The 17,134-nt window shown below is 46.8% G+C and overlaps 33 non-coding genes across 33 annotated transcripts; all 33 read right to left on the reverse strand.

Annotated features, from left to right (window-relative positions):
- Positions 1 to 49: 49 nt before the first annotated feature.
- trnav-cac (transfer RNA valine (anticodon CAC)) lies at positions 50 to 122 on the reverse strand. Its single transcript has one exon. It is a non-coding gene; the product is annotated as a tRNA-Val (tRNA).
- Positions 123 to 1,203: 1,081 nt separating this feature from the next.
- On the reverse strand, positions 1,204 to 1,276 carry trnav-cac (transfer RNA valine (anticodon CAC)). Its single transcript has one exon. It is a non-coding gene; the product is annotated as a tRNA-Val (tRNA).
- Positions 1,277 to 1,483: 207 nt separating this feature from the next.
- On the reverse strand, positions 1,484 to 1,556 carry trnav-cac (transfer RNA valine (anticodon CAC)). Its single transcript has one exon. It is a non-coding gene; the product is annotated as a tRNA-Val (tRNA).
- Positions 1,557 to 2,060: 504 nt separating this feature from the next.
- trnav-cac (transfer RNA valine (anticodon CAC)) lies at positions 2,061 to 2,133 on the reverse strand. Its single transcript has one exon. It is a non-coding gene; the product is annotated as a tRNA-Val (tRNA).
- Positions 2,134 to 2,637: 504 nt separating this feature from the next.
- trnav-cac (transfer RNA valine (anticodon CAC)) lies at positions 2,638 to 2,710 on the reverse strand. The gene has a single exon. It is a non-coding gene; the product is annotated as a tRNA-Val (tRNA).
- Positions 2,711 to 2,917: 207 nt separating this feature from the next.
- Positions 2,918 to 2,990, reverse strand: trnav-cac (transfer RNA valine (anticodon CAC)). The gene has a single exon. It is a non-coding gene; the product is annotated as a tRNA-Val (tRNA).
- Positions 2,991 to 3,494: 504 nt separating this feature from the next.
- Positions 3,495 to 3,567, reverse strand: trnav-cac (transfer RNA valine (anticodon CAC)). The gene has a single exon. It is a non-coding gene; the product is annotated as a tRNA-Val (tRNA).
- Positions 3,568 to 3,774: 207 nt separating this feature from the next.
- Positions 3,775 to 3,847, reverse strand: trnav-cac (transfer RNA valine (anticodon CAC)). The gene has a single exon. It is a non-coding gene; the product is annotated as a tRNA-Val (tRNA).
- A 504-nt stretch (positions 3,848 to 4,351) lies between these two features.
- Positions 4,352 to 4,424, reverse strand: trnav-cac (transfer RNA valine (anticodon CAC)). The gene has a single exon. It is a non-coding gene; the product is annotated as a tRNA-Val (tRNA).
- Positions 4,425 to 4,928: 504 nt separating this feature from the next.
- On the reverse strand, positions 4,929 to 5,001 carry trnav-cac (transfer RNA valine (anticodon CAC)). The gene has a single exon. It is a non-coding gene; the product is annotated as a tRNA-Val (tRNA).
- A 207-nt stretch (positions 5,002 to 5,208) lies between these two features.
- Positions 5,209 to 5,281, reverse strand: trnav-cac (transfer RNA valine (anticodon CAC)). The gene has a single exon. It is a non-coding gene; the product is annotated as a tRNA-Val (tRNA).
- A 504-nt stretch (positions 5,282 to 5,785) lies between these two features.
- trnav-cac (transfer RNA valine (anticodon CAC)) lies at positions 5,786 to 5,858 on the reverse strand. The gene has a single exon. It is a non-coding gene; the product is annotated as a tRNA-Val (tRNA).
- A 207-nt stretch (positions 5,859 to 6,065) lies between these two features.
- Positions 6,066 to 6,138, reverse strand: trnav-cac (transfer RNA valine (anticodon CAC)). The gene has a single exon. It is a non-coding gene; the product is annotated as a tRNA-Val (tRNA).
- Positions 6,139 to 6,642: 504 nt separating this feature from the next.
- trnav-cac (transfer RNA valine (anticodon CAC)) lies at positions 6,643 to 6,715 on the reverse strand. The gene has a single exon. It is a non-coding gene; the product is annotated as a tRNA-Val (tRNA).
- Positions 6,716 to 7,219: 504 nt separating this feature from the next.
- trnav-cac (transfer RNA valine (anticodon CAC)) lies at positions 7,220 to 7,292 on the reverse strand. Its single transcript has one exon. It is a non-coding gene; the product is annotated as a tRNA-Val (tRNA).
- A 306-nt stretch (positions 7,293 to 7,598) lies between these two features.
- Positions 7,599 to 7,671, reverse strand: trnav-cac (transfer RNA valine (anticodon CAC)). The gene has a single exon. It is a non-coding gene; the product is annotated as a tRNA-Val (tRNA).
- Positions 7,672 to 7,878: 207 nt separating this feature from the next.
- On the reverse strand, positions 7,879 to 7,951 carry trnav-cac (transfer RNA valine (anticodon CAC)). The gene has a single exon. It is a non-coding gene; the product is annotated as a tRNA-Val (tRNA).
- Positions 7,952 to 8,455: 504 nt separating this feature from the next.
- trnav-cac (transfer RNA valine (anticodon CAC)) lies at positions 8,456 to 8,528 on the reverse strand. The gene has a single exon. It is a non-coding gene; the product is annotated as a tRNA-Val (tRNA).
- Positions 8,529 to 9,312: 784 nt separating this feature from the next.
- trnav-cac (transfer RNA valine (anticodon CAC)) lies at positions 9,313 to 9,385 on the reverse strand. The gene has a single exon. It is a non-coding gene; the product is annotated as a tRNA-Val (tRNA).
- Positions 9,386 to 9,889: 504 nt separating this feature from the next.
- trnav-cac (transfer RNA valine (anticodon CAC)) lies at positions 9,890 to 9,962 on the reverse strand. The gene has a single exon. It is a non-coding gene; the product is annotated as a tRNA-Val (tRNA).
- Positions 9,963 to 10,268: 306 nt separating this feature from the next.
- On the reverse strand, positions 10,269 to 10,341 carry trnav-cac (transfer RNA valine (anticodon CAC)). The gene has a single exon. It is a non-coding gene; the product is annotated as a tRNA-Val (tRNA).
- Positions 10,342 to 10,548: 207 nt separating this feature from the next.
- trnav-cac (transfer RNA valine (anticodon CAC)) lies at positions 10,549 to 10,621 on the reverse strand. The gene has a single exon. It is a non-coding gene; the product is annotated as a tRNA-Val (tRNA).
- Positions 10,622 to 11,125: 504 nt separating this feature from the next.
- trnav-cac (transfer RNA valine (anticodon CAC)) lies at positions 11,126 to 11,198 on the reverse strand. The gene has a single exon. It is a non-coding gene; the product is annotated as a tRNA-Val (tRNA).
- A 504-nt stretch (positions 11,199 to 11,702) lies between these two features.
- On the reverse strand, positions 11,703 to 11,775 carry trnav-cac (transfer RNA valine (anticodon CAC)). Its single transcript has one exon. It is a non-coding gene; the product is annotated as a tRNA-Val (tRNA).
- A 207-nt stretch (positions 11,776 to 11,982) lies between these two features.
- Positions 11,983 to 12,055, reverse strand: trnav-cac (transfer RNA valine (anticodon CAC)). Its single transcript has one exon. It is a non-coding gene; the product is annotated as a tRNA-Val (tRNA).
- Positions 12,056 to 12,559: 504 nt separating this feature from the next.
- trnav-cac (transfer RNA valine (anticodon CAC)) lies at positions 12,560 to 12,632 on the reverse strand. Its single transcript has one exon. It is a non-coding gene; the product is annotated as a tRNA-Val (tRNA).
- A 1,081-nt stretch (positions 12,633 to 13,713) lies between these two features.
- trnav-cac (transfer RNA valine (anticodon CAC)) lies at positions 13,714 to 13,786 on the reverse strand. The gene has a single exon. It is a non-coding gene; the product is annotated as a tRNA-Val (tRNA).
- Positions 13,787 to 13,993: 207 nt separating this feature from the next.
- trnav-cac (transfer RNA valine (anticodon CAC)) lies at positions 13,994 to 14,066 on the reverse strand. The gene has a single exon. It is a non-coding gene; the product is annotated as a tRNA-Val (tRNA).
- Positions 14,067 to 14,273: 207 nt separating this feature from the next.
- On the reverse strand, positions 14,274 to 14,346 carry trnav-cac (transfer RNA valine (anticodon CAC)). Its single transcript has one exon. It is a non-coding gene; the product is annotated as a tRNA-Val (tRNA).
- Positions 14,347 to 14,850: 504 nt separating this feature from the next.
- On the reverse strand, positions 14,851 to 14,923 carry trnav-cac (transfer RNA valine (anticodon CAC)). The gene has a single exon. It is a non-coding gene; the product is annotated as a tRNA-Val (tRNA).
- A 207-nt stretch (positions 14,924 to 15,130) lies between these two features.
- On the reverse strand, positions 15,131 to 15,203 carry trnav-cac (transfer RNA valine (anticodon CAC)). The gene has a single exon. It is a non-coding gene; the product is annotated as a tRNA-Val (tRNA).
- A 784-nt stretch (positions 15,204 to 15,987) lies between these two features.
- Positions 15,988 to 16,060, reverse strand: trnav-cac (transfer RNA valine (anticodon CAC)). Its single transcript has one exon. It is a non-coding gene; the product is annotated as a tRNA-Val (tRNA).
- A 504-nt stretch (positions 16,061 to 16,564) lies between these two features.
- Positions 16,565 to 16,637, reverse strand: trnav-cac (transfer RNA valine (anticodon CAC)). The gene has a single exon. It is a non-coding gene; the product is annotated as a tRNA-Val (tRNA).
- Between the last annotated feature and the right edge of the window lie 497 nt (positions 16,638 to 17,134).

Consider the following 17,134-nt stretch of genomic DNA (forward strand, 5'->3'; position numbering starts at 1 on the left):
GCGTGGTTCTCAGCCAAGGAGTGGAGAAAAGCTCAACGTCAGCCTGGAGTGTTTCCGCCCAGTTTCGAACTGGGGACCTTTCGCGTGTGAGGCGAACGTGATGACCACTACACCACGGAAACGGCGGCTTGTTTAGCATTGGGCATATGGCCCTCTGCTCTTTGCAGATGATCTTGGTCTGACGGCTTCATCAGGAGTTGACTTTGATCACAATGAAAGAGTTTGAAGACATTTGTAAAGAGGTTGGGATGGAAGTCAGCTCCTACATACATGTACGAGACCGTGGTTCTCAGCCAAGGAGTGGAGAAATTCTCAACGTTGGCCCGGAGTGATGTTCATCCCCAATAATACAGAATTATAGTGCATACCTCCTCTTAACCCCGGCCAGATACTTGCCAATTAAATATACTCAAGGAGTCCTCGTTAGTATAGTGGACAGTATCTCTGCTTGTCACGCAGAAGACCAGGGTTCGATTCCCTGACGGGGAGTTTCTTGATAATAAGCCACGAATAAATCTGTTGGCTTCATCAGAGAGTTGAATTTTGCAGAAACTAGATGAGTGGTCTTTAATGACCAATCGAGAGAAGATATTCCGCTGCAGAGTAAACCAAAAAAAAGACGATATTGTTTCCGCCCAGTTTCGAACTGGGGACCTTTCGCGTGTGAGGCGAAAGTGATGACCACTACACCACGGAAACGGCGGCTTGTTTGGCATTGGGCATATGGCCCTCTGCTCTTTGCAGATGATCTTGGTCTGACGGCTTCATCAGGATTTGACTTTGATCACAATGAAAGAGTTTGAAGACATTTGTAAAGAGGTTGGGATGGAAGTCAGCTCCTACATACATGTACGAGACCGTGGTTCTCAGCCAAGGAGTGGAGAAATTCTCAACGTTGGCCCGGAGTGATGTTCATCCCCAATAATACAGAATTATAGTGCATACCTCCTCTTAACCCCGGCCAGATACCTGCCAATTAAATATACTCAAGGAGTCCTCGTTAGTATAGTGGACAGTATCTCTGCTTGTCACGCAAAAGACCAGGGTTCGATTCCCTGACGGGGAGTTTCTTGTTAATAAGCCACGAATAAATCTGTTGGCTTCATCAGAGAGTTAAATTTTGCAGAAACTAGACGAGTGGTCTTTAATGACCAATCGAGAGAAGATATTCCGCTGCAGAGTAAACCAAAAAAAAAACGATATTGTTTCCGCCCAGTTTCGAACTGGGGACCTTTCGCGTGTGAGGCGAACGTGATGACCACTACACCACGGAAACGGCGGCTTGTTTGGCATTGGGCATATGGCCCTCTGCTCTTTGCAGATGATCTTGGTCTGACGGCTTCATCAGGAGTTGACTTTGATCACAATGAAAGAGTTTGAAGACATTTGTAAAGAGGTTGGGATGGAAGTCAGCTCCTACATACATGTACAAGGGCGTGGTTCTCAGCCAAGGAGTGGAGAAAAGCTCAACGTCAGCCTGGAGTGTTTCCGCCCAGTTTCGAACTGGGGACCTTTCGCGTGTGAGGCGAACGTGATGACCACTACACCACGGAAACGGCGGCTTGTTTGGCATTGGGCATATGGCCCTCTGCTCTTTGCAGATGATCTTGGTCTGACGGCTTCATCAGGATTTGACTTTGATCACAATGAAAGAGTTTGAAGACATTTGTAAAGAGGTTGGGATGGAAGTCAGCTCCTACATACATGTACGAGACCGTGGTTCTCAGCCAAGGAGTGGAGAAATTCTCAACGTTGGCCCGGAGTGATGTTCATCCCCAATAATACAGAATTATAGTGCATACCTCCTCTTAACCCCGGCCAGATACCTGCCAATTAAATATACTCAAGGAGTCCTCGTTAGTATAGTGGACAGTATCTCTGCTTGTCACGCAAAAGACCAGGGTTCGATTCCCTGACGGGGAGTTTCTTGTTAATAAGCCACGAATAAATCTGTTGGCTTCATCAGAGAGTTGAATTTTGCAGAAACTAGACGAGTGGTCTTTAATGACCAATCGAGAGAAGATATTCCGCTGCAGAGTAAACCAAAAAAAAGACGATATTGTTTCCGCCCAGTTTCGAACTGGGGACCTTTCGCGTGTGAGGCGAACGTGATGACCACTACACCACGGAAACGGCGGCTTGTTTGGCATTGGGCATATGGCCCTCTGCTCTTTGCAGATGATCTTGGTCTGACGGCTTCATCAGGATTTGACTTTGATCACAATGAAAGAGTTTGAAGACATTTGTAAAGAGGTTGGGATGGAAGTCAGCTCCTACATACATGTACGAGACCGTGGTTCTCAGCCAAGGAGTGGAGAAATTCTCAACGTTGGCCCGGAGTGATGTTCATCCCCAATAATACAGAATTATAGTGCATACCTCCTCTTAACCCCGGCCAGATACCTGCCAATTAAATATACTGAAGGAGTCCTCGTTAGTATAGTGGACAGTATCTCTGCTTGTCACGCAGAAGACCAGGGTTCGATTCCCTGACGGGGAGTTTCTTGTTAATAAGCCACGAATAAATCTGTTGGCTTCATCAGAGAGTTAAATTTTGCAGAAACTAGACGAGTGGTCTTTAATGACCAATCGAGAGAAGATATTCCGCTGCAGAGTAAACCAAAAAAAAAACGATATTGTTTCCGCCCAGTTTCGAACTGGGGACCTTTCGCGTGTGAGGCGAACGTGATGACCACTACACCACGGAAACGGTGGCTTGTTTGGCATTGGGCATATGGCCCTCTTCTCTTTGCAGATGATCTTGGTCTGACGGCTTCATCAGGAGTTGACTTTGATCACAATGAAAGAGTTTGAAGACATTTGTAAAGAGGTTGGGATGGAAGTCAGCTCCTACATACATGTACAAGGGCGTGGTTCTCAGCCAAGGAGTGGAGAAAAGCTCAACGTCAGCCTGGAGTGTTTCCGCCCAGTTTCGAACTGGGGACCTTTCGCGTGTGAGGCGAACGTGATGACCACTACACCACGGAAACGGCGGCTTGTTTGGCATTGGGCATATGGCCCTCTGCTCTCTGCAGATGATCTTGGTCTGACGGCTTCATCAGGAGTTGACTTTGATCACAATGAAAGAGTTTGAAGACATTTGTAAAGAGGTTGGGATGGAAGTCAGCTCCTACATACATGTACGAGACCGTGGTTCTCAGCCAAGGAGTGGAGAAATTCTCAACGTTGGCCCGGAGTGATGTTCATCCCCAATAATACAGAATTATAGTGCATACCTCCTCTTAACCCCGGCCAGATACCTGCCAATTAAATATACTGAAGGAGTCCTCGTTAGTATAGTGGACAGTATCTCTGCTTGTCACGCAGAAGACCAGGGTTCGATTCCCTGACGGGGAGTTTCTTGTTAATAAGCCACGAATAAATCTGTTGGCTTCATCAGAGAGTTAAATTTTGCAGAAACTAGACGAGTGGTCTTTAATGACCAATCGAGAGAAGATATTCCGCTGCAGAGTAAACCAAAAAAAAAACGATATTGTTTCCGCCCAGTTTCGAACTGGGGACCTTTCGCGTGTGAGGCGAACGTGATGACCACTACACCACGGAAACGGCGGCTTGTTTGGCATTGGGCATATGGCCCTCTGCTCTTTGCAGATGATCTTGGTCTGACGGCTTCATCAGGAGTTGACTTTGATCACAATGAAAGAGTTTGAAGACATTTGTAAAGAGGTTGGGATGGAAGTCAGCTCCTACATACATGTACAAGGGCGTGGTTCTCAGCCAAGGAGTGGAGAAAAGCTCAACGTCAGCCTGGAGTGTTTCCGCCCAGTTTCGAACTGGGGACCTTTCGCGTGTGAGGCGAACGTGATGACCACTACACCACGGAAACGGCGGCTTGTTTAGCATTGGGCATATGGCCCTCTGCTCTTTGCAGATGATCTTGGTCTGACGGCTTCATCAGGAGTTGACTTTGATCACAATGAAAGAGTTTGAAGACATTTGTAAAGAGGTTGGGATGGAAGTCAGCTCCTACATACATGTACGAGACCGTGGTTCTCAGCCAAGGAGTGGAGAAATTCTCAACGTTGGCCCGGAGTGATGTTCATCCCCAATAATACAGAATTATAGTGCATACCTCCTCTTAACCCCGGCCAGATACTTGCCAATTAAATATACTCAAGGAGTCCTCGTTAGTATAGTGGACAGTATCTCTGCTTGTCACGCAGAAGACCAGGGTTCGATTCCCTGACGGGGAGTTTCTTGATAATAAGCCACGAATAAATCTGTTGGCTTCATCAGAGAGTTGAATTTTGCAGAAACTAGATGAGTGGTCTTTAATGACCAATCGAGAGAAGATATTCCGCTGCAGAGTAAACCAAAAAAAAGACGATATTGTTTCCGCCCAGTTTCGAACTGGGGACCTTTCGCGTGTGAGGCGAACGTGATGACCACTACACCACGGAAACGGCGGCTTGTTTGGCATTGGGCATATGGCCCTCTGCTCTTTGCAGATGATCTTGGTCTGACGGCTTCATCAGGATTTGACTTTGATCACAATGAAAGAGTTTGAAGACATTTGTAAAGAGGTTGGGATGGAAGTCAGCTCCTACATACATGTACGAGACCGTGGTTCTCAGCCAAGGAGTGGAGAAATTCTCAACGTTGGCCCGGAGTGATGTTCATCCCCAATAATACAGAATTATAGTGCATACCTCCTCTTAACCCCGGCCAGATACCTGCCAATTAAATATACTCAAGGAGTCCTCGTTAGTATAGTGGACAGTATCTCTGCTTGTCACGCAAAAGACCAGGGTTCGATTCCCTGACGGGGAGTTTCTTGTTAATAAGCCACGAATAAATCTGTTGGCTTCATCAGAGAGTTAAATTTTGCAGAAACTAGACGAGTGGTCTTTAATGACCAATCGAGAGAAGATATTCCGCTGCAGAGTAAACCAAAAAAAAAACGATATTGTTTCCGCCCAGTTTCGAACTGGGGACCTTTCGCGTGTGAGGCGAACGTGATGACCACTACACCACGGAAACGGCGGCTTGTTTGGCATTGGGCATATGGCCCTCTGCTCTTTGCAGATGATCTTGGTCTGACGGCTTCATCAGGAGTTGACTTTGATCACAATGAAAGAGTTTGAAGACATTTGTAAAGAGGTTGGGATGGAAGTCAGCTCCTACATACATGTACAAGGGCGTGGTTCTCAGCCAAGGAGTGGAGAAAAGCTCAACGTCAGCCTGGAGTGTTTCCGCCCAGTTTCGAACTGGGGACCTTTCGCGTGTGAGGCGAACGTGATGACCACTACACCACGGAAACAGCGGCTTGTTTAGCATTGGGCATATGGCCCTCTGCTCTTTGCAGATGATCTTGGTCTGACGGCTTCATCAGGAGTTGACTTTGATCACAATGAAAGAGTTTGAAGACATTTGTAAAGAGGTTGGGATGGAAGTCAGCTCCTACATACATGTACGAGACCGTGGTTCTCAGCCAAGGAGTGGAGAAATTCTCAACGTTGGCCCGGAGTGATGTTCATCCCCAATAATACAGAATTATAGTGCATACCTCCTCTTAACCCCGGCCAGATACCTGCCAATTAAATATACTCAAGGAGTCCTCGTTAGTATAGTGGACAGTATCTCTGCTTGTCACGCAGAAGACCAGGGTTCGATTCCCTGACGGGGAGTTTCTTGTTAATAAGCCACGAATAAATCTGTTGGCTTCATCAGAGAGTTGAATTTTGCAGAAACTAGACGAGTGGTCTTTAATGACCAATCGAGAGAAGATATTCCGCTGCAGAGTAAACCAAAAAAAAAACGATATTGTTTCCGCCCAGTTTCGAACTGGGGACCTTTCGCGTGTGAGGCGAACGTGATGACCACTACACCACGGAAACGGTGGCTTGTTTGGCATTGGGCATATGGCCCTCTTCTCTTTGCAGATGATCTTGGTCTGACGGCTTCATCAGGAGTTGACTTTGATCACAATGAAAGAGTTTGAAGACATTTGTAAAGAGGTTGGGATGGAAGTCAGCTCCTACATACATGTACAAGGGCGTGGTTCTCAGCCAAGGAGTGGAGAAAAGCTCAACGTCAGCCTGGAGTGTTTCCGCCCAGTTTCGAACTGGGGACCTTTCGCGTGTGAGGCGAACGTGATGACCACTACACCACGGAAACGGCGGCTTGTTTGGCATTGGGCATATGGCCCTCTGCTCTCTGCAGATGATCTTGGTCACACGGCTTCATCAGGAGTTGACTTTGATCACAATGAAAGAGTTTGAAGACATTTGTAAAGAGGTTGGGATGGAAGTCAGCTCCTACATACATGTACGAGACCGTGGTTCTCAGCCAAGGAGTGGAGAAATTCTCAACGTTGGCCCGGAGTGATGTTCATCCCCAATAATACAGAATTATAGTGCATACCTCCTCTTAACCCCGGCCAGATACCTGCCAATTAAATATACTCAAGGAGTCCTCGTTAGTATAGTGGACAGTATCTCTGCTTGTCACGCAGAAGACCAGGGTTCGATTCCCTGACGGGGAGTTTCTTGTTAATAATCCACGAATAAATCTGTTGGCTTCATCAGAGAGTTGAATTTTGCAGAAACTAGACGAGTGGTCTTTAATGACCAATCGAGAGAAGATATTCCGCTGCAGAGTAAACCAAAAAAAAGACGATATTGTTTCCGCCCAGTTTCGAACTGGGGACCTTTCGCGTGTGAGGCGAACGTGATGACCACTACACCACGGAAACGGCGGCTTGTTTGGCATTGGGCATATGGCCCTCTGCTCTTTGCAGATGATCTTGGTCTGACGGCTTCATCAGGATTTGACTTTGATCACAATGAAAGAGTTTGAAGACATTTGTAAAGAGGTTGGGATGGAAGTCAGCTCCTACATACATGTACGAGACCGTGGTTCTCAGCCAAGGAGTGGAGAAATTCTCAACGTTGGCCCGGAGTGATGTTCATCCCCAATAATACAGAATTATAGTGCATACCTCCTCTTAACCCCGGCCAGATACCTGCCAATTAAATATACTCAAGGAGTCCTCGTTAGTATAGTGGACAGTATCTCTGCTTGTCACGCAGAAGACCAGGGTTCGATTCCCTGACGGGGAGTTTCTTGTTAATAAGCCACGAATAAATCTGTTGGCTTCATCAGAGAGTTGAATTTTGCAGAAACTAGACGAGTGGTCTTTAATGACCAATCGAGAGAAGATATTCCGCTGCAGAGTAAACCAAAAAAAAGACGATATTGTTTCCGCCCAGTTTCGAACTGGGGACCTTTCGCGTGTGAGGCGAACGTGATGACCACTACACCACGGAAACGGCGGCTTGTTTGGCATTGGGCATATGGCCCTCTGCTCTTTGCAGATGATCTTGGTCTGACGGCTTCATCAGGATTTGACTTTGATCACAATGAAAGAGTTTGAAGACATTTGTAAAGAGGTTGGGATGGAAGTCAGCTCCTACATACATGTACGAGACCGTGGTTCTCAGCCAAGGAGTGGAGAAATTCTCAACGTTGGCCCGGAGTGATGTTCATCCCCAATAATACAGAATTATAGTGCATACCTCCTCTTAACCCCGGCCAGATACCTGCCAATTAAATATAAACCCAAAAAAAACCGATATTGTTTCCGCCCAGTTTCGAACTGGGGACCTTTCGCGTGTGAGGCGAACGTGATGACCACTACACCACGGAAACGGCGGCTTGTTTGGCATTGGGCATATGGCCCTCTGCTCTTTGCAGATGATCTTCGTCTGACGGCTTCATCAGGAGTTGACTTTGATCACAATGAAAGAGTTTGAAGACATTTGTAAAGAGGTTGGGATGGAAGTCAGCTCCTACATACATGTACAAGGGCGTGGTTCTCAGCCAAGGAGTGGAGAAAAGCTCAACGTCAGCCTGGAGTGTTTCCGCCCAGTTTCGAACTGGGGACCTTTCGCGTGTGAGGCGAACGTGATGACCACTACACCACGGAAACGGCGGCTTGTTTAGCATTGTGCATATGGCCCTCTGCTCTTTGCAGATGATCTTGGTCTGACGGCTTCATCAGGAGTTGACTTTGATCACAATGAAAGAGTTTGAAGACATTTGTAAAGAGGTTGGGATGGAAGTCAGCTCCTACATACATGTACGAGACCGTGGTTCTCAGCCAAGGAGTGGAGAAATTCTCAACGTTGGCCCGGAGTGATGTTCATCCCCAATAATACAGAATTATAGTGCATACCTCCTCTTAACCCCGGCCAGATACCTGCCAATTAAATATACTGAAGGAGTCCTCGTTAGTATAGTGGACAGTATCTCTGCTTGTCACGCAGAAGACCAGGGTTCGATTCCCTGACGGGGAGTTTCTTGTTAATAAGCCACGAATAAATCTGTTGGCTTCATCAGAGAGTTAAATTTTGCAGAAACTAGACGAGTGGTCTTTAATGACCAATCGAGAGAAGATATTCCGCTGCAGAGTAAACCAAAAAAAAAACGATATTGTTTCCGCCCAGTTTCGAACTGGGGACCTTTCGCGTGTGAGGCGAACGTGATGACCACTACACCACGGAAACGGTGGCTTGTTTGGCATTGGGCATATGGCCCTCTTCTCTTTGCAGATGATCTTGGTCTGACGGCTTCATCAGGAGTTGACTTTGATCACAATGAAAGAGTTTGAAGACATTTGTAAAGAGGTTGGGATGGAAGTCAGCTCCTACATACATGTACAAGGGCGTGGTTCTCAGCCAAGGAGTGGAGAAAAGCTCAACGTCAGCCTGGAGTGTTTCCGCCCAGTTTCGAACTGGGGACCTTTCGCGTGTGAGGCGAACGTGATGACCACTACACCACAGAAACGGCGGCTTGTTTGGCATTGGGCATATGGCCCTCTGCTCTCTGCAGATGATCTTGGTCTGACGGCTTCATCAGGAGTTGACTTTGATCACAATGAAAGAGTTTGAAGACATTTGTAAAGAGGTTGGGATGGAAGTCAGCTCCTACATACATGTACGAGACCGTGGTTCTCAGCCAAGGAGTGGAGAAATTCTCAACGTTGGCCCGGAGTGATGTTCATCCCCAATAATACAGAATTATAGTGCATACCTCCTCTTAACCCCGGCCAGATACCTGCCAATTAAATATACTCAAGGAGTCCTCGTTAGTATAGTGGACAGTATCTCTGCTTGTCACGCAGAAGACCAGGGTTCGATTCCCTGACGGGGAGTTTCTTGTTAATAATCCACGAATAAATCTGTTGGCTTCATCAGAGAGTTGAATTTTGCAGAAACTAGACGAGTGGTCTTTAATGACCAATCGAGAGAAGATATTCCGCTGCAGAGTAAACCAAAAAAAAGACGATATTGTTTCCGCCCAGTTTCGAACTGGGGACCTTTCGCGTGTGAGGCGAACGTGATGACCACTACACCACGGAAACGGCGGCTTGTTTGGCATTGGGCATATGGCCCTCTGCTCTTTGCAGATGATCTTGGTCTGACGGCTTCATCAGGATTTGACTTTGATCACAATGAAAGAGTTTGAAGACATTTGTAAAGAGGTTGGGATGGAAGTCAGCTCCTACATACATGTACGAGACCGTGGTTCTCAGCCAAGGAGTGGAGAAATTCTCAACGTTGGCCCGGAGTGATGTTCATCCCCAATAATACAGAATTATAGTGCATACCTCCTCTTAACCCCGGCCAGATACCTGCCAATTAAATATACTCAAGGAGTCCTCGTTAGTATAGTGGACAGTATCTCTGCTTGTCACGCAGAAGACCAGGGTTCGATTCCCTGACGGGGAGTTTCTTGTTAATAAGCCACGAATAAATCTGTTGGCTTCATCAGAGAGTTGAATTTTGCAGAAACTAGACGAGTGGTCTTTAATGACCAATCGAGAGAAGATATTCCGCTGCAGAGTAAACCAAAAAAAAGACGATATTGTTTCCGCCCAGTTTCGAACTGGGGACCTTTCGCGTGTGAGGCGAACGTGATGACCACTACACCACGGAAACGGCGGCTTGTTTGGCATTGGGCATATGGCCCTCTGCTCTTTGCAGATGATCTTGGTCTGACGGCTTCATCAGGATTTGACTTTGATCACAATGAAAGAGTTTGAAGACATTTGTAAAGAGGTTGGGATGGAAGTCAGCTCCTACATACATGTACGAGACCGTGGTTCTCAGCCAAGGAGTGGAGAAATTCTCAACGTTGGCCCGGAGTGATGTTCATCCCCAATAATACAGAATTATAGTGCATACCTCCTCTTAACCCCGGCCAGATACCTGCCAATTAAATATAAACCCAAAAAAAACCGATATTGTTTCCGCCCAGTTTCGAACTGGGGACCTTTCGCGTGTGAGGCGAACGTGATGACCACTACACCACGGAAACGGCGGCTTGTTTGGCATTGGGCATATGGCCCTCTGCTCTTTGCAGATGATCTTCGTCTGACGGCTTCATCAGGAGTTGACTTTGATCACAATGAAAGAGTTTGAAGACATTTGTAAAGAGGTTGGGATGGAAGTCAGCTCCTACATACATGTACAAGGGCGTGGTTCTCAGCCAAGGAGTGGAGAAAAGCTCAACGTCAGCCTGGAGTGTTTCCGCCCAGTTTCGAACTGGGGACCTTTCGCGTGTGAGGCGAACGTGATGACCACTACACCACGGAAACGGCGGCTTGTTTAGCATTGTGCATATGGCCCTCTGCTCTTTGCAGATGATCTTGGTCTGACGGCTTCATCAGGAGTTGACTTTGATCACAATGAAAGAGTTTGAAGACATTTGTAAAGAGGTTGGGATGGAAGTCAGCTCCTACATACATGTACGAGACCGTGGTTCTCAGCCAAGGAGTGGAGAAATTCTCAACGTTGGCCCGGAGTGATGTTCATCCCCAATAATACAGAATTATAGTGCATACCTCCTCTTAACCCCGGACAGATACCTGCCAATTAAATATACTGAAGGAGTCCTCGTTAGTATAGTGGACAGTATCTCTGCTTGTCACGCAGAAGACCAGGGTTCGATTCCCTGACGGGGAGTTTCTTGTTAATAAGCCACGAATAAATCTGTTGGCTTCATCAGAGAGTTAAATTTTGCAGAAACTAGACGAGTGGTCTTTAATGACCAATCGAGAGAAGATATTCCGCTGCAGAGTAAACCAAAAAAAAAACGATATTGTTTCCGCCCAGTTTCGAACTGGGGACCTTTCGCGTGTGAGGCGAACGTGATGACCACTACACCACGGAAACGGTGGCTTGTTTGGCATTGGGCATATGGCCCTCTTCTCTTTGCAGATGATCTTGGTCTGACGGCTTCATCAGGAGTTGACTTTGATCACAATGAAAGAGTTTGAAGACATTTGTAAAGAGGTTGGGATGGAAGTCAGCTCCTACATACATGTACGAGACCGTGGTTCTCAGCCAAGGAGTGGAGAAATTCTCAACGTTGGCCCGGAGTGATGTTCATCCCCAATAATACAGAATTATAGTGCATACCTCCTCTTAACCCCGGCCAGATACCTGCCAATTAAATATACTGAAGGAGTCCTCGTTAGTATAGTGGACAGTATCTCTGCTTGTCACGCAGAAGACCAGGGTTCGATTCCCTGACGGGGAGTTTCTTGTTAATAAGCCACGAATAAATCTGTTGGCTTCATCAGAGAGTTAAATTTTGCAGAAACTAGACGAGTGGTCTTTAATGACCAATCGAGAGAAGATATTCCGCTGCAGAGTAAACCAAAAAAAAAACGATATTGTTTCCGCCCAGTTTCGAACTGGGGACCTTTCGCGTGTGAGGCGAACGTGATGACCACTACACCACGGAAACGGTGGCTTGTTTGGCATTGGGCATATGGCCCTCTTCTCTTTGCAGATGATCTTGGTCTGACGGCTTCATCAGGAGTTGACTTTGATCACAATGAAAGAGTTTGAAGACATTTGTAAAGAGGTTGGGATGGAAGTCAGCTCCTACATACATGTACAAGGGCGTGGTTCTCAGCCAAGGAGTGGAGAAAAGCTCAACGTCAGCCTGGAGTGTTTCCGCCCAGTTTCGAACTGGGGACCTTTCGCGTGTGAGGCGAACGTGATGACCACTACACCACGGAAACGGCGGCTTGTTTGGCATTGGGCATATGGCCCTCTGCTCTCTGCAGATGATCTTGGTCTGACGGCTTCATCAGGAGTTGACTTTGATCACAATGAAAGAGTTTGAAGACATTTGTAAAGAGGTTGGGATGGAAGTCAGCTCCTACATACATGTACGAGACCGTGGTTCTCAGCCAAGGAGTGGAGAAATTCTCAACGTTGGCCCGGAGTCATGTTCATCCCCAATAATACAGAATTATAGTGCATACCTCCTCTTAACCCCGGCCAGATACCTGCCAATTAAATATACTCAAGGAGTCCTCGTTAGTATAGTGGACAGTATCTCTGCTTGTCACGCAGAAGACCAGGGTTCGATTCCCTGACGGGGAGTTTCTTGTTAATAAGCCACGAATAAATCTGTTGGCTTCATCAGAGAGTTGAATTTTGCAGAAACTAGACGAGTGGTCTTTAATGACCAATCGAGAGAAGATATTCCGCTGCAGAGTAAACCAAAAAAAAGACGATATTGTTTCCGCCCAGTTTCGAACTGGGGACCTTTCGCGTGTGAGGCGAACGTGATGACCACTACACCACGGAAACGGCGGCTTGTTTGGCATTGGGCATATGGCCCTCTGCTCTTTGCAGATGATCTTGGTCTGACGGCTTCATCAGGATTTGACTTTGATCACAATGAAAGAGTTTGAAGACATTTGTAAAGAGGTTGGGATGGAAGTCAGCTCCTACATACATGTACGAGACCGTGGTTCTCAGCCAAGGAGTGGAGAAATTCTCAACGTTGGCCCGGAGTGATGTTCATCCCCAATAATACAGAATTATAGTGCATACCTCCTCTTAACCCCGGCCAGATACCTGCCAATTAAATATACTCAAGGAGTCCTCGTTAGTATAGTGGACAGTATCTCTGCTTGTCACGCAGAAGACCAGGGTTCGATTCCCTGACGGGGAGTTTCTTGTTAATAAGCCACGAATAAATCTGTTGGCTTCATCAGAGAGTTGAATTTTGCAGAAACTAGACGAGTGGTCTTTAATGACCAATCGAGAGAAGATATTCCGCTGCAGAGTAAACCAAAAAAAAGACGATATTGTTTCCGCCCAGTTTCGAACTGGGGACCTTTCGCCTGTGAGGCGAACGTGATGACCACTACACCACGGAAACGGCGGCTTGTTTGGCATTGGGCATATGGCCCTCTGCTCTTTGCAGATGATCTTGGTCTGACGGCTTCATCAGGATTTGACTTTGATCACAATGAAAGAGTTTGAAGACATTTGTAAAGAGGTTGGGATGGAAGTCAGCTCCTACATACATGTACGAGACCGTGGTTCTCAGCCAAGGAGTGGAGAAATTCTCAACGTTGGCCCGGAGTGATGTTCATCCCCAATAATACAGAATTATAGTGCATACCTCCTCTTAACCCCGGCCAGATACCTGCCAATTAAATATACTCAAGGAGTCCTCGTTAGTATAGTGGACAGTATCTCTGCTTGTCACGCAGAAGACCAAGGTTCGATTCCCTGACGGGGAGTTTCTTGTTAATAAGCCACGAATAAATCTGTAGGCTTCATCAGAGAGTTGAATTTTGCAGAAACTAGACGAGTGGTCTTTAATGACCAATCGAGAGAAGATATTCCGCTGCAGAGTAAACCAAAAAAAAAACGATATTGTTTCCGCCCAGTTTCGAACTGGGGACCTTTCGCGTGTGAGGCGAACGTGATGACCACTACACCACGGAAACGGCGGCTTGTTTGGCATTGGGCATATGGCCCTCTGCTCTTTGCAGATGATCTTGGTCTGACGGCTTCATCAGGAGTTGACTTTGATCACAATGAAAGAGTTTGAAGACATTTGTAAAGAGGTTGGGATGGAAGTCAGCTCCTACATACATGTACAAGGGCGTGGTTCTCAGCCAAGGAGTGGAGAAAAGCTCAACGTCAGCCTGGAGTGTTTCCGCCCAGTTTCGAACTGGGGACCTTTCGCGTGTGAGGCGAACGTGATGACCACTACACCACGGAAACGGCGGCTTGTTTGGCATTGGGCATATGGCCCTCTGCTCTTTGCAGATGATCTTGGTCTGACGGCTTCATCAGGAGTTGACTTTGATCACAATGAAAGAGTTTGAAGACATTTGTAAAGAGGTTGGGATGGAAGTCAGCTCCTACATACATGTACAAGGGCGTGGTTCTCAGCCAAGGAGTGGAGAAAAGCTCAACGTCAGCCTGGAGTGTTTCCGCCCAGTTTCGAACTGGGGACCTTTCGCGTGTGAGGCGAACGTGATGACCACTACACCACGGAAACGGCGGCTTGTTTGGCATTGGGCATATGGCCCTCTGCTCTCTGCAGATGATCTTGGTCTGACGGCTTCATCAGGAGTTGACTTTGATCACAATGAAAGAGTTTGAAGACATTTGTAAAGAGGTTGGGATGGAAGTCAGCTCCTACATACATGTACGAGACCGTGGTTCTCAGCCAAGGAGTGGAGAAATTCTCAACGTTGGCCCGGAGTGATGTTCATCCCCAATAATACAGAATTATAGTGCATACCTCCTCTTAACCCCGGCCAGATACCTGCCAATTAAATATACTGAAGGAGTCCTCGTTAGTATAGTGGACAGTATCTCTGCTTGTCACGCAGAAGACCAGGGTTCGATTCCCTGACGGGGAGTTTCTTGTTAATAAGCCACGAATAAATCTGTTGGCTTCATCAGAGAGTTAAATTTTGCAGAAACTAGACGAGTGGTCTTTAATGACCAATCGAGAGAAGATATTCCGCTGCAGAGTAAACCAAAAAAAAAACGATATTGTTTCCGCCCAGTTTCGAACTGGGGACCTTTCGCGTGTGAGGCGAACGTGATGACCACTACACCACGGAAACGGCGGCTTGTTTGGCATTGGGCATATGGCCCTCTGCTCTTTGCAGATGATCTTGGTCTGACGGCTTCATCAGGAGTTGACTTTGATCACAATGAAAGAGTTTGAAGACATTTGTAAAGAGGTTGGGATGGAAGTCAGCTCCTACATACATGTACAAGGGCGTGGTTCTCAGCCAAGGAGTGGAGAAAAGCTCAACGTCAGCCTGGAGTGTTTCCGCCCAGTTTCGAACTGGGGACCTTTCGCGTGTGAGGCGAACGTGATGACCACTACACCACGGAAACGGCGGCTTGTTTAGCATTGGGCATATGGCCCTCTGCTCTTTGCAGATGATCTTGGTCTGACGGCTTCATCAGGAGTTGACTTTGATCACAATGAAAGAGTTTGAAGACATTTGTAAAGAGGTTGGGATGGAAGTCAGCTCCTACATACATGTACGAGACCGTGGTTCTCAGCCAAGGAGTGGAGAAATTCTCAACGTTGGCCCGGAGTGATGTTCATCCCCAATAATACAGAATTATAGTGCATACCTCCTCTTAACCCCGGCCAGATACCTGCCAATTAAATATACTCAAGGAGTCCTCGTTAGTATAGTGGACAGTATCTCTGCTTGTCACGCAGAAGACCAGGGTTCGATTCCCTGACGGGGAGTTTCTTGTTAATAAGCCACGAATAAATCTGTTGGCTTCATCAGAGAGTTGAATTTTGCAGAAACTAGACGAGTGGTCTTTAATGACCAATCGAGAGAAGATATTCCGCTGCAGAGTAAACCAAAAAAAAGACGATATTGTTTCCGCCCAGTTTCGAACTGGGGACCTTTCGCCTGTGAGGCGAACGTGATGACCACTACACCACGGAAACGGCGGCTTGTTTGGCATTGGGCATATGGCCCTCTGCTCTTTGCAGATGATCTTGGTCTGACGGCTTCATCAGGATTTGACTTTGATCACAATGAAAGAGTTTGAAGACATTTGTAAAGAGGTTGGGATGGAAGTCAGCTCCTACATACATGTACAAGGGCGTGGTTCTCAGCCAAGGAGTGGAGAAAAGCTCAACGTCAGCCTGGAGTGTTTCCGCCCAGTTTCGAACTGGGGACCTTTCGCGTGTGAGGCGAACGTGATGACCACTACACCACGGAAACGGCGGCTTGTTTGGCATTGGGCATATGGCCCTCTGCTCTTTGCAGATGATCTTGGTCTGACGGCTTCATCAGGAGTTGACTTTGATCACAATGAAAGAGTTTGAAGACATTTGTAAAGAGGTTGGGATGGAAGTCAGCTCCTACATACATGTACGAGACCGTGGTTCTCAGCCAAGGAGTGGAGAAATTCTCAACGTTGGCCCGGAGTGATGTTCATCCCCAATAATACAGAATTATAGTGCATACCTCCTCTTAACCCCGGCCAGATACCTGCCAATTAAATATACTCAAGGAGTCCTCGTTAGTATAGTGGACAGTATCTCTGCTTGTCACGCAGAAGACCAAGGTTCGATTCCCTGACGGGGAGTTTCTTGTTAATAAGCCACGAATAAATCTGTAGGCTTCATCAGAGAGTTGAATTTTGCAGAAACTAGACGAGTGGTCTTTAATGACCAATCGAGAGAAGATATTCCGCTGCAGAGTAAACCAAAAAAAAAACGATATTGTTTCCGCCCAGTTTCGAACTGGGGACCTTTCGCGTGTGAGGCGAACGTGATGACCACTACACCACGGAAACGGCGGCTTGTTTGGCATTGGGCATATGGCCCTCTGCTCTTTGCAGATGATCTTGGTCTGACGGCTTCATCAGGATTTGACTTTGATCACAATGAAAGAGTTTGAAGACATTTGTAAAGAGGTTGGGATGGAAGTCAGCTCCTACATACATGTACGAGACCGTGGTTCTCAGCCAAGGAGTGGAGAAATTCTCAACGTTGGCCCGGAGTGATGTTCATCCCCAATAATACAGAATTATAGTGCATACCTCCTCTTAACCCCGGCCAGATACCTGCCAATTAAATATACTCAAGGAGTCCTCGTTAGTATAGTGGACAGTATCTCTGCTTGTCACGCAGAAGACCAGGGTTCGATTCCCTGACGGGGAGTTTCTTGTTAATAAGCCACGAATAAATCTGTTGGCTTCATCAGAGAGTTGAATTTTGCAGAAACTAGACGAGTGGTCTTTAATGACCAATCGAGAGAAGATATTCCGCTGCAGAGTAAACCAAAAAAAAG

This window comes from Pungitius pungitius, unplaced genomic scaffold (genome assembly GCF_949316345.1).
Source record: "Pungitius pungitius unplaced genomic scaffold, fPunPun2.1 scaffold_25, whole genome shotgun sequence".
Taxonomy (NCBI): Eukaryota; Metazoa; Chordata; class Actinopteri; order Perciformes; family Gasterosteidae; genus Pungitius; species Pungitius pungitius.